This window comes from Tachysurus vachellii, chromosome 21 (assembly GCF_030014155.1).
Source record: "Tachysurus vachellii isolate PV-2020 chromosome 21, HZAU_Pvac_v1, whole genome shotgun sequence".
NCBI lineage: Eukaryota > Metazoa > Chordata > Actinopteri > Siluriformes > Bagridae > Tachysurus > Tachysurus vachellii.
This window is the reverse complement of record NC_083480.1, coordinates 11,855,531-11,866,809: the sequence shown is the minus strand read 5'-3', so window position 1 is coordinate 11,866,809 and position 11,279 is coordinate 11,855,531. Positions and strand designations below refer to the sequence as shown.

General features: G+C 34.5%; 1 protein-coding gene across 4 annotated transcripts in view; it reads left to right on the top strand.

The window, feature by feature from the left end:
- The first annotated feature begins 1,921 nt into the window (after positions 1-1,921).
- hpca (hippocalcin) overlaps positions 1,922-11,279 on the top strand; it is a 34,024-nt gene continuing 24,666 nt past the window's right edge. For 2 of the 4 annotated variants that reach the window (XM_060857149.1, XM_060857151.1), the window contains exon 1: positions 1,922-2,170. The gene's annotated coding sequence lies outside the window, so the exon portion shown is untranslated. Of the gene's footprint in view, positions 2,171-8,635; positions 8,777-9,505; positions 9,679-10,391; positions 10,428-10,543; positions 10,643-11,279 lie in introns of those variants that run through there. The other 2 variants (XM_060857150.1, XM_060857152.1) reach the window with 2 other exon arrangements.

The following is an 11,279-nucleotide window of genomic DNA, read 5'->3' as shown; positions in this document are numbered from 1 at the left end:
ACAATTCTTGGTTATCAAATTATATATTGCGTTTCTTCTTGAGGCTGATGAATCATACCATGCCGATTCAAGGTATTTGGGGAATATTATCCTTTCATTAAAAAAAAGCTATTATTAGGAATCTCCTGAGCTTCTTGGAGATGTGACTCAATTCCTTGGCCTTTGAAATTATTAACCTATACACATTTTCAACTCCAAATTTGGCTGAATCTCATTTGTTTCTGAACCATATTAAGGTTTACAGGGATGCAGCTGTAACTTGTGGATGTACATGTAGCCTAGTGATTAAGGTTTTAGGCTACCAATCAGAAGGTTGTGAGCTCAATCCCATAGATGGGGCCCTGAGCAGTAATAGGAGAATTAATAATAAGAATCACATTCATTTAAATTGTGCATGTATTATAAAGGCTGTGGCTACATGGGTGACCCAGGTTAGCAGATGCCAACATTGAAATCACAATTTCCATCACAATTAGCCACTTCATCTCTGACCTCAAACTGAGGCATAGCTGCAGGACTAGGTATCGCAAACAGGCTGATAAGTGAAAAATAGGAAATACATTAGAAAAAAATATTTAAAATAATGTATAAAATAAATACATTCTCTAAATTATAATTTAAGTATTGAATTTGTATATTCCTTTGTGACAATGTCCATTGTTAAAAATGGTATACAATTAAAATTGAATTGAATTGAATTGATATATATATATATATATATATATATATATATATATATATATATATATATATATATATATATATATATATATATAGAATAGATATATATATTGAATCAGGATCATCAGGACAATAGCAGCATTTATTTTATTTAGTCAAAACTTAACTAGTTCCAATCATGTGCAGTTTTTTATTTTTATTTTTTTTAGAATTTAACCATTTTCTATATACATGGTTTAGGATAATTTGAATGCTCTTAAAATACAATACGTGGAGAATGAAAAAGTGAAGGGATGTAATGGATGCATGATTGGATGCATTAAACTCCCCACGCATGTGGTTAAATGATGCATTGATAGGTTTTTACATGCATCAAATGATGTTTTCATGAAGGATCTTATGAAGCAGGGCCTATTTAGGCCTACTAAGTATACAGTTTTAATTTTGAGACTAATGTTGGAATTTCTATGAAATCCTTTGTTTTACAGCTGCTACAGGAAATCTGTTACAAAATAAACCTTACTGTTTCTTGCTGTGGTGGTTTCGGTGTCATTGTTACTGATTATATTGAAGTTTAGAAAGTATTGGTTACGAATATTGAAAATATTTAACCCCTGTTATTGTTGTTAATATTGAATGAATTATATAAAATAACGGTGGATAAAAAGGTAAAGAAAAGTAAAGACTGAAACCTTAGAAACTTTGCCCCAAAGTAATCCTCCAAGGTAATCCTTTTAAAAATATAATCTAAACATTTTCCATTGAAATGTAATCAGTGTACATGTTGATGTTTTCAGAATAATAGATTAGACTAAATATATATATATATATATACTCTAATCTATGTCTTAATATACCCTATTATATTTCATAAAAAACAGGATTGTGTTTAAATCACGTGGATATTAATGCATCGTTGTTCTATTATAGTATGTAAATTAAACAACATTCTTTACATTGATTTGCATAATGTAGTAAATACATAGCCAAGTCATTAATGTCATTATGGGATCAGTGTATTTTAAGATTCAAATCTGATATATTGCAAATGTACCTCAATTAAACCGTACCAGCCCTTACTTTGATCTTGTCCTCTTTTGCTTTCTCGTGTCTATAACCCTAGACTGGAATGTTACAGTTATAGGAAGCTGGACATCCTATGAAAAGGGCTTGTGTAGTCCTGCCCCCTGCAACACCCCCCACCCCCCACCCCAGGCTTAAATGCGCTCGTCCAGTCGCATGTGTTCAGCCGAGCGCCTTCTCCTCTCTCTTCTCTCCTCTCCTCCTCTCTTCTCTGCTCTCTTCTCTTCCCCATCTCTCCTCTCTACTGTCTTCTCTCCGGTACAATCGGCTGGTCCCGGTGGTAACATGGTGCGAGGATCAGGGCGGCACTGAGCCACTGCGTAAGGACACCACAACAAAACAACACCACGTCCCAGCTTAACACGTATCAACACGCCGAGGAGGAATCCAGTCGTTTTCGGACGCGGTAAGTAAATGAGCCACTGAGGCTTTCTCTTCATCTGCAGTATTGATATCAGTGTTAAATTGTTAACGACGGAGGACGCCGCGCGCTCTGGTTATGTTGTGTTGGACGGTGCTCTGCTTTTCTGGGTTGTTTTAAATAAGTAACACCTTGTAGAGTCTCCACAAGCTGGAGAACGAGCTGGATAAGTGTTTGTTTTTTTTTGTCCTATTGAGCAATCTGGGTAACAATGAAAAAATTAATAAATAAATGAATAAAAACATCCCATTCATGTTGCACCAGTCTGACCCTCATTGTAGTCCCAGATAAGAAGATTAGGAGACTCCAGAGGGTGGGAGGTTGCTTCATGTTGAGCTCACTTGATCCCACTGATCACTAGTTTGTGAATGAAACATTGTCTGGCGAAATAATGACATACATTACTCTTGATCATACCTGAGCACACTTGAACAGTGTTTTAATTTCACTATGGAATGCACAGTAATTCATCCTTTCATACATTCTGTCATTTATTCATTCATCTTCACTTATACTGGTGAGGGTTTTGTGGTGGATCTAGAATCTGTACTGTGAACACTAGATGTGAGGCAGGAATACACCCTGGATATATATATATATATATATATATATATATATATATATATATATCACACTCACAAGCATTCAGATACTCATTCGCACCTAGCTGCATACAGGTGTGTATCAGTGAACTGGGAAGAAACCTGAGAATTTCAGCTAAGACAGATGCCATTATATGAATAATATGTTATCAGAAGTAAAAATTAATTAATCATCTAAATAAGTCACATGAAAATAAAGCATAACAGGCATTACATGTCAAAACGTGAAATATGTGATTATTCACATGTGGGGTTGATGTGACCTCTGAAATGTTAGCAGTACTGAAATACCATGCTTTTTTTAACATAAAAAGACATTAATGTATGTACAAGTTTAGAACAAATAACACAGAAATAAAAAAAAGATTTAAAAAAAAATAGCTTCAAAATTTTTAAGTCAGCAATCAAATATTAATGTGTGTAAATATCCCTAGCAAACTCAGCAAACTTGTGTGCAATATGACTGTATGCTGTTGACTGCAGAAGTGGTTATCAAAGTGGGGTTAGAGAAGCATAGCAGTATGGTCTGTTTTTTTTTGTTTTGTTTTGTTTTTTAATGTCTTTTATTAACATGTTGGATTGCTCACTTTGTTTGTATGTACTTACTTTAAACCAGAAATACTTACAAACAAGTAGCCTGTAAATAATATCAGATATGTTGGACCTAGTCTGTTATGTCAGAAAGCTCCATGACTTTTATAAATCAAGAAAATTTTACTGTATATGTTCATGATTCTCATGTTCATGAAATAAATCTATAGTGATTCGAAAAAAAAATAAAAATTACAGTTAAAGTAGGCCCTAGGTTCAAAAAGTCCCAAAAACCACTGGACTAAAGTACATAAAGTACATATATGTTGATTCCAGCCTCCAGCCTCCAGCGTGGTCAGTCCGGCCTACATGAGGTCAGTCATCAGTGTGAATGAAATTGCTAAATTGCACTTATTATTATATATTTAACAACTTTGATCATCAACATCTCTATTGGATCATTACACTATTTTCTAAACTGAAATTATGACTAGAATACTTTTATATCATCCTTAATGCAGAACATGTCTGATTTCTGAAAGAGTTGAACCAAAACATGAATCGAATGTAAAAATTTGCAGATCAGTGCAGTATGACAAGAATTTGTTCAATTTTATACAAAAGTTATGAATAATAAATGCTTCTGTAATGCAAACCTTTAATTTTGTTAATGTTAAAATGTTGTAATTCCTAACACGATGCACCATATATCTCTGCTAGAAAATTAGACAGCCCGATGCCCTGATGCAAAATAAACCTGGTTGATTGACTGTGTTTCTTCAGGCAAATCTAGTTTGGAGTATCTATGGAAAATAACATCACAGCATAATTCGAGGCATAATGATGCAGACCTCCACCCTGTTACTGTTTAATGCATTCATCCTTTAAGCAATCAGCCTCTTTCCTGCCTCTGACATAATCATCATGGATTGCAGGATTATGTTATAGGGTAAATAAGCGAAGGTAGCATGGTTGGATTTTGTCTGATTTCATATGAATTTATAACAGCGATAACTTTTTCCTTAATCTATTCTTTTTAACTTTTCATAAAAATTGTAAAACACAAACCAGAACACAGTAACTGTGTGGAATTGGTGATCATTGTTTAGAAATGTTATATAGTTATTTTAAGTAACTGTCAATGAATATTGTAATCACAAAGCTATTACTGTCAACATAATTCTGTAGAAATTGGATGTATTTTCTTCACACAGAAAGCAGAGTGAAATCTAAACCTAGTGTTTGTACTGTATGTACTGTATGCTCTGTGTGCTCTCTAGACATTTAGTAAGCACAGATGCCTTTAAATACAGTGAAATTAAATGTTTCCCTGTACCATAATAATTACTATATTGAGCAGTAAATAAATAAATGATCAACATAATTATAACAAAAACTGCATACATTATATGAAATAGTTTTCTGAGCTTTTTAGTTGTCCCAAGCTTTTTGAGAAATATACCAAATTGATTTATTTATTTATTTATTATTATTATTATTATTATTATTATTATTATTATTATTATTATTATTATTTTTTTTTTATTATTATTATTATTATTTTTAAATCAGAAACACATAGATGCTTTATTAGTATTAAGGGGCTGAAATGTTAGCACCATGCAGGTTGGGTGTGTTTCTTCCAACCTTTTTTTGTCTCCTTAAAGTGAGCCAGTGTACATTGTAGCTTTAGGTTCCTTTTCTTGGCAGAGCTGAGATGCTTTTCAGATTACTACAGTTGTAAAGAGTACTTATTATACTTAACTGTATTGTATTGTTACTGAAGCCTTCCTGTCAGCTCAAATAAGTCTAGCTATTTTCCTCTGACTTCTCATGTCAACAGTGAATTTCTACCCACAGAGCTGTTGCTCGTTAGAGGGTTTTTGTTTTCCACACCATTACCAATAAACTAGTTAATAATCCTGTCTGGCACCTACAACCATGTCACAGAGATCATATTATATAAAATACCTGAAGCTCTTTATCTGAATTTGAACGATGTTATGCATTTCAAAGCTACCACAAGATTAGCTTTTATAACTGTATTCTCGTGCAAATTAAAAGGTGACTGGTGAGTATATGAGAAGAATACAGGAATTAACATTTATTAAACAATACTTGTGTAGAATAATTAAGTGTATTAAACTGAGAAACAGCACTTTGAACACAGGTTATTTATTAGCTGTGCAAGCAAAGTGCTTCTGAGGCTGTAGATGGTGAAACCAGAAGAAAAAGACATTCGGTTTATTTTCACATCAAACATCAGAACGGGGAGAAATTTTCAGTTATTAAGTTATAAAATAACTTTAAGTTAAGTTATTTTAACCATGGCATGGATATGGGTACCAGATGGGCCAACTGGAGTATTTCAGAAACTGCTGATCTGGTATTTTCACACATCAGTCTCTAGAAATTATCGTGGAAAAACGGCATAAATTAGCAGGTGTTCCTATTAAATTGAACTTTGTGCATCTGATCTGCTTGTTTTCCTTTGAAAGTTACTCGGGTGAATCAAATTGAAAATGATAGTATTTCGGGGTTGCAGTGTTGGCATGGAGTTTGTTAACGGCATCATTTTACATTAAGGGATCTGTGCAGTAGATTCATTTGTTCCTTGAGGTATGACTCTCCCTTTGAGGCTTTTGCTCAGACTCCATTCAGGAGTCTCATTGGGCTCAGAGGTGTTCTTACTAATTCCCCTTGTGATCACCAGCCTTGTATTAAGACTTTAATCAGGTTGATGAACTCCTGGATATTATTACACTAGATAACCTGAACTTAGATAAGCTGACAGTCTGATTGCTTATCACTGTGTTTATTTAGTCAAGGCTAAGTTAGAAGAACTATGGAAAATGCATCAACAAATAATTTGATGTGAAGCTGTTCCTCTGTTACTGTTCCATGTTTTCAAATCATGATGTATCTGATGTATTTTATATTATGGTATCATGTGAGTATGTTGTGTTCTTGGGTGGATGTGGGCTTTACCACCATCCGAGTGCCTCTCATTGCCCTCTCCCAAGACTCCATAACACTCATCTCAGCCGTCCATTAGAGAGTGCTGTCAGGGAGGCAATTATTCTCAGTGCCTGTGGTTAATTCTCTTCATGATCTCTATATGTTTCAATGAGAAAAAATATGCAGACTCAATAATGGAATGTTGTTTTGTGTTGTTATGGAAAAATCAGGACTGATTTTTTTTTGTTTTGAAATCTGAGATTGTATACTGTTTAGTCTGCAGTCTTCTAAAGACTCCTAGGGATATGTTGTATGTGAGGAGATGTCTGCCTTGTATCCAAACCTGTGATGTCAGGTTTAATACATGCTAAGCAGGATGTACTGTTTTAGCTAGCAGCATATCTGTCACACGATGCTGTTCAGGCATTTGTTGTTCTACAGTGGATTCAAGTCAGTTTCCCTGTTTTCAGGTTGTTTGAAGAGCATTTCACAGACACATGAGGGATTAAGAGCACCTCTCATGCTTGACCACAGGAAGCTGATTTCAGTGATGGTTTGCCTCTCAGGAAGTAAAACTTGGGTAGTGACGAGCTAGGAAAGATTAGAAAAACAAATTCTGCTTTCAGTTATGCAAAAGGTTCAGACGATATACAGAGAGATTAGTCAGTTTTACAAATGCAGAGGATGAGAATCAATTTATCGACGTGTTGAGCCATTTTCCAAATGGAAACAGCATAAATGAACAATGCAAAGGATTCTCAAATCAGTTTTGGCCTTTAGCAATTTTGGTTTATTTAGCAAAAACAAGGAAACAGCGGACTATGACACGGTGGCACAATGGTTAATGCTTCTTCCTTGCTCTACGTTCCCCTGATTGTTCCTTACCTTGAGTTACTGTCTGCGTGGAGTTTTTACACGTTGTCCCCATGTCCGTATGGCTTCTCTCTTTAGTTTCCATCTACCTCCAAAAAAACATGGGGTATTAAGTCCTACTCTGTAACCAGGATAGATGGATTCACTATGACTCTGAGCAGATTACATCAATTACTGAATGGATGAATACATATTTTGTTTAAAAAGGAAATGACATTTTTGTCCTATCACCCATTCCTTATGTTAGTCTTGTTCGCTTTCTGCTTTTCTTATTTTGGATGTGGAGCCACTTTGTGACCCCTTAGGAATGACTAGTTAAATTTCTATTAGACAAACACAGGAGAACACTAGAGGGAAAAACTATGTATCAAAAATACAAAACAGGATACAGAGAAACAAAACCCAAAACCCAAAAACATAAAACAGAGGGCAAAACCAGGCAACAAGAGACAAGGACACAGTAAAAGACAAACAAGATAAGGGAAAGGTAATTAGAAGGTAATTAGAAATTAATTATAATTATGTGGGACAAACACGTGCAAGCCCAAAAAAAGCAGAAACACGTGGGAACATAAGAATAACGTAAACAAAACACTGTCCAGCAGTGCGAACTGTCCAGCTATCCATGACAGCTTTTCCCTAAATGATAGCTTTAATGTAGAGTAACTTGTAGCATACAAGTTCTTTTCTATACTTCTCATGTCAAAAATTGCTCACAAATAAAAAGAGAAACACAAAGTAATACATATTTAAAAAATGATGCTTTTGTAGGGAAATAATCAACCGCAATGTTTTATACTACTAGGATTAGACTGATTTTATTTATTGTGTTAAAAAGGCAATGGAGCAACAAGTTAGTAATGGAGACTCCTCCAAATATGTTCTATAAACTTTTTCCTACAGAAACCTTATCACTATATCAGTGATTGTGTCTTCTTTTGTTAAAGAGACAGTGCCAACAAAGACAATTAATCTGAACTTTTTTCTGCAAATATCATGATTTTTAGATTTGTTTTGATAACCTTTTTTGCCCATCAAAACAAATCTAAAAATCATGATATTTGCAGAAAAAAGTTCAGATTAATCGTCTTTGTTGGCACTGTCTAAATAATTTTGCTACTGACTGAGCCCTCATCTTAGATACTAGAAGAGTTTAGTTTGCAGCAATTACAGACGAGCTACTTATATATATAGTTGTTGTAGTAAGTTGTATTGTGTGTGACTTTATTCTCACTTGTTAGTAGACTGGGAGCCATTTTAGGTTAAAAAAAAATAAACAGAACAATAAAGAACAAAAATAGTTATGGAGAAAATAAGGGCATTGTATTGTACACAGTAGAATTGGATCAAAGTCACTGTGACGTGTGTAACATGTGATCACAGAGGCTGTCTTATGTACCGTACAATAACGGTTAAAGGGGAAATTCTTGCTGAGAAGGCAATTTGTATTCTGATGAAAGAGAATGTGTATTTTTAGAACTGTCCTCGTCCAGACAGGAAATGGGATAGTGGGGCTCTGTAATGTTTCGTATAACATACTTTCTCAAATATTTTCCTCTCACTAGTGCTGCGTGCAGTTTCCCAAGCCTCTGGGTTGGATAGTTTACACAGCGTAGGAACGCAATGGGTAGGTTTTTTTTTCCTCTAATAAGCATTTGACCTTTTTTTAGGGGTTATTTAGTGTAAAGCTAAACATTAGGAGGTAGTATAGATAAAAACAAATCTTATTCCTTCCAGGCATAAAATGCAGTAATATTGTTCTAAAGAGTAAGTCAGTTCTAGCCACATACAGTAAAGTGCAAAAATATAGGATTATGAATATAGAGGGTTCTATTAAACATATATACTCTTGTGTAATAGCATCATTTGGATGAAATAATGAAATGTGGTGTGCAAAATCGCAAGTGAGTGAATGTGCAAGACAGCATGTAAACAGTTTAATATGGGTGGTGGTGTAGACGAGTGTCAGTGATGAGTGTTTGAGTGTGTTTTTGGTTTTGATACAGTTCATAATTGTGCAGTTCATATAGTTGGGCGTAAGTCCAGGCATATTTTATATAAAGATCACAAAATATTTGTTATTGAACAAAATTATTAAAGTGAGCTGCCATGTTCTGTATATATGCTTAATTTAATGGCTTATTTGAACTAATATTAAACATCATCTTGTATCTCATAATACAAAACACATTATTGGCACAAAATTGGCACATTATTGGAAATGAAATTATTCCCATATTATTGTGGTCCTGAATCACTTTGCTGCCTCTCCTTTTCATTGCTGTCCTCTTTATCGACCGAATTTTTTGTCAATAATTTAGTTCTGATTTCAGCACATTTGCTTGCTTCTCTTCAGAAATGTGACTGAAACAGGACAAGATGGTACAAATGCTAAAATAGCTGGAGTTTGAGTGCTCCTTTTATGGAGGATGGAGTTACAGACGGTCGGGAAGTAATCAGCTGTGTATGCCAGCGGGTGGAAAAAATACCGCTTCACAATAGTGCTGCAGTGGGTGAGAAATGTTCAATGTGAGCCAGTTTATTTGATTTTTTTTCAGCCTTTATTGGATTATGTGCTTTGCATTTATATTGCATCATGTTGCAAACTTTCAAAACGATTTCTAAATGGTCTCCAGCTCAAACGTTTGTATATAAAGACATAAAACAAAACAAAGAACGAAAAATACCTCTATATTTAAGCTAAGCTTTCCGTCTCTTTGGACAGATTTTAAATTACTCTTGTTTAAGTTGTTTCAATACATAACATTCTTTTACAGTACATAGAGGTCCATCAATGCGACTGATTATTTTACAATAACAGCATGTCCTTAAGTATTTTATTCCACTTATACCAAAGCAGTGATTACATCTTTGTAAAGAACACATCATACTTTTTATTAGTTTTTAGTTACATTTAACGTTGTCTAGCGTCTACAAAATTGTTTTTTTCACCTTATTACTGATGTTATAGCAGCTTTGCGCCCTTATCAGGCTCTGTTTTTTTTTTCTTTCATTATATTCATAATACAAAAACATATCTTGTCATGTTGAAGCATTTGCAATTTTTCATTTGGTGGAAAGCCTTGTTACAAAGCGCTGACACTTGAGACTCCTTCCAAAAATCTTTTAGAAAATATCTTTAAACATGTATAAATTCTATATCCTATAGAATTCTTCATCATAAAAATAATTATACTTTTTGTTTGTTTACTAAGTGCATGTTTTTGTGTGTTTTTGGTTAGGTTTCGATTATGTAGTGGCAAAGTGCACAGCTTTAGGTAAAGTAGCAAACTGCACTACTTTAAGTCATGTTATAGAAAATTAATGAATTTAAAATTAATTAATTAAAAACTTCAACAGTAGGTATATAAATGATTTTTAAATCTGACCATAGTGAATCTGGGCCACAATCTGGGCAGATACTGTACTCACTCATACTGTACCTTCATTTTACTCTGTGGAAAACGTGACTTTTACCTCAATTGTGCTTAAGGTAAGAGGAACATCTTTTTTCATTTTTTTTTTGTTACACAGTCATGGTTCGAGCCAAGGTTGGTGTGTCAGACCTGTGGTGTGGTGGCTATGTGAGTCAGCGCTGTACAGTAGGTTCCTGGCACCAAATTTCTGGTTCAGTAAGTGTCTGCGGTAGTGAGAGATCTGTTGTCTATGACCTTTGTACCTCTTGCACCCAGTACATAATATACACATAGAAAGTCATCTGAATGTGCCAGCCCTTTTATGTGGAAAATTAAAAATGGTAAGGAATAATAAGCTGAGCCAGATTCAGCAGCTAAGATTAGATGCTATGACTGTACCACTTGTGGATTGGATCATGATCTCAGCAGAAATAAACAAGCTGATTCAAACACAGAGGTCCATCATGAAATATGCTTAATGTTTCTTTGAAACATATGTCAGAATTGTATGGAGATCATGAAATAATACAAGAAATGGAGCTGAACACACATAGAAAAAAAACACATCCGGCATGTTGTCACAGGGTGAGTCACACAGCACTGGACTTAAAAAATCAATTGGACTGCTCTTTACTGATAAATTGTTGAAATAGTGGTGAGTCAGAACAGCTCACCCTGTTTCAGAGCTTAACTATTCAGCTCTGCATGGATGAA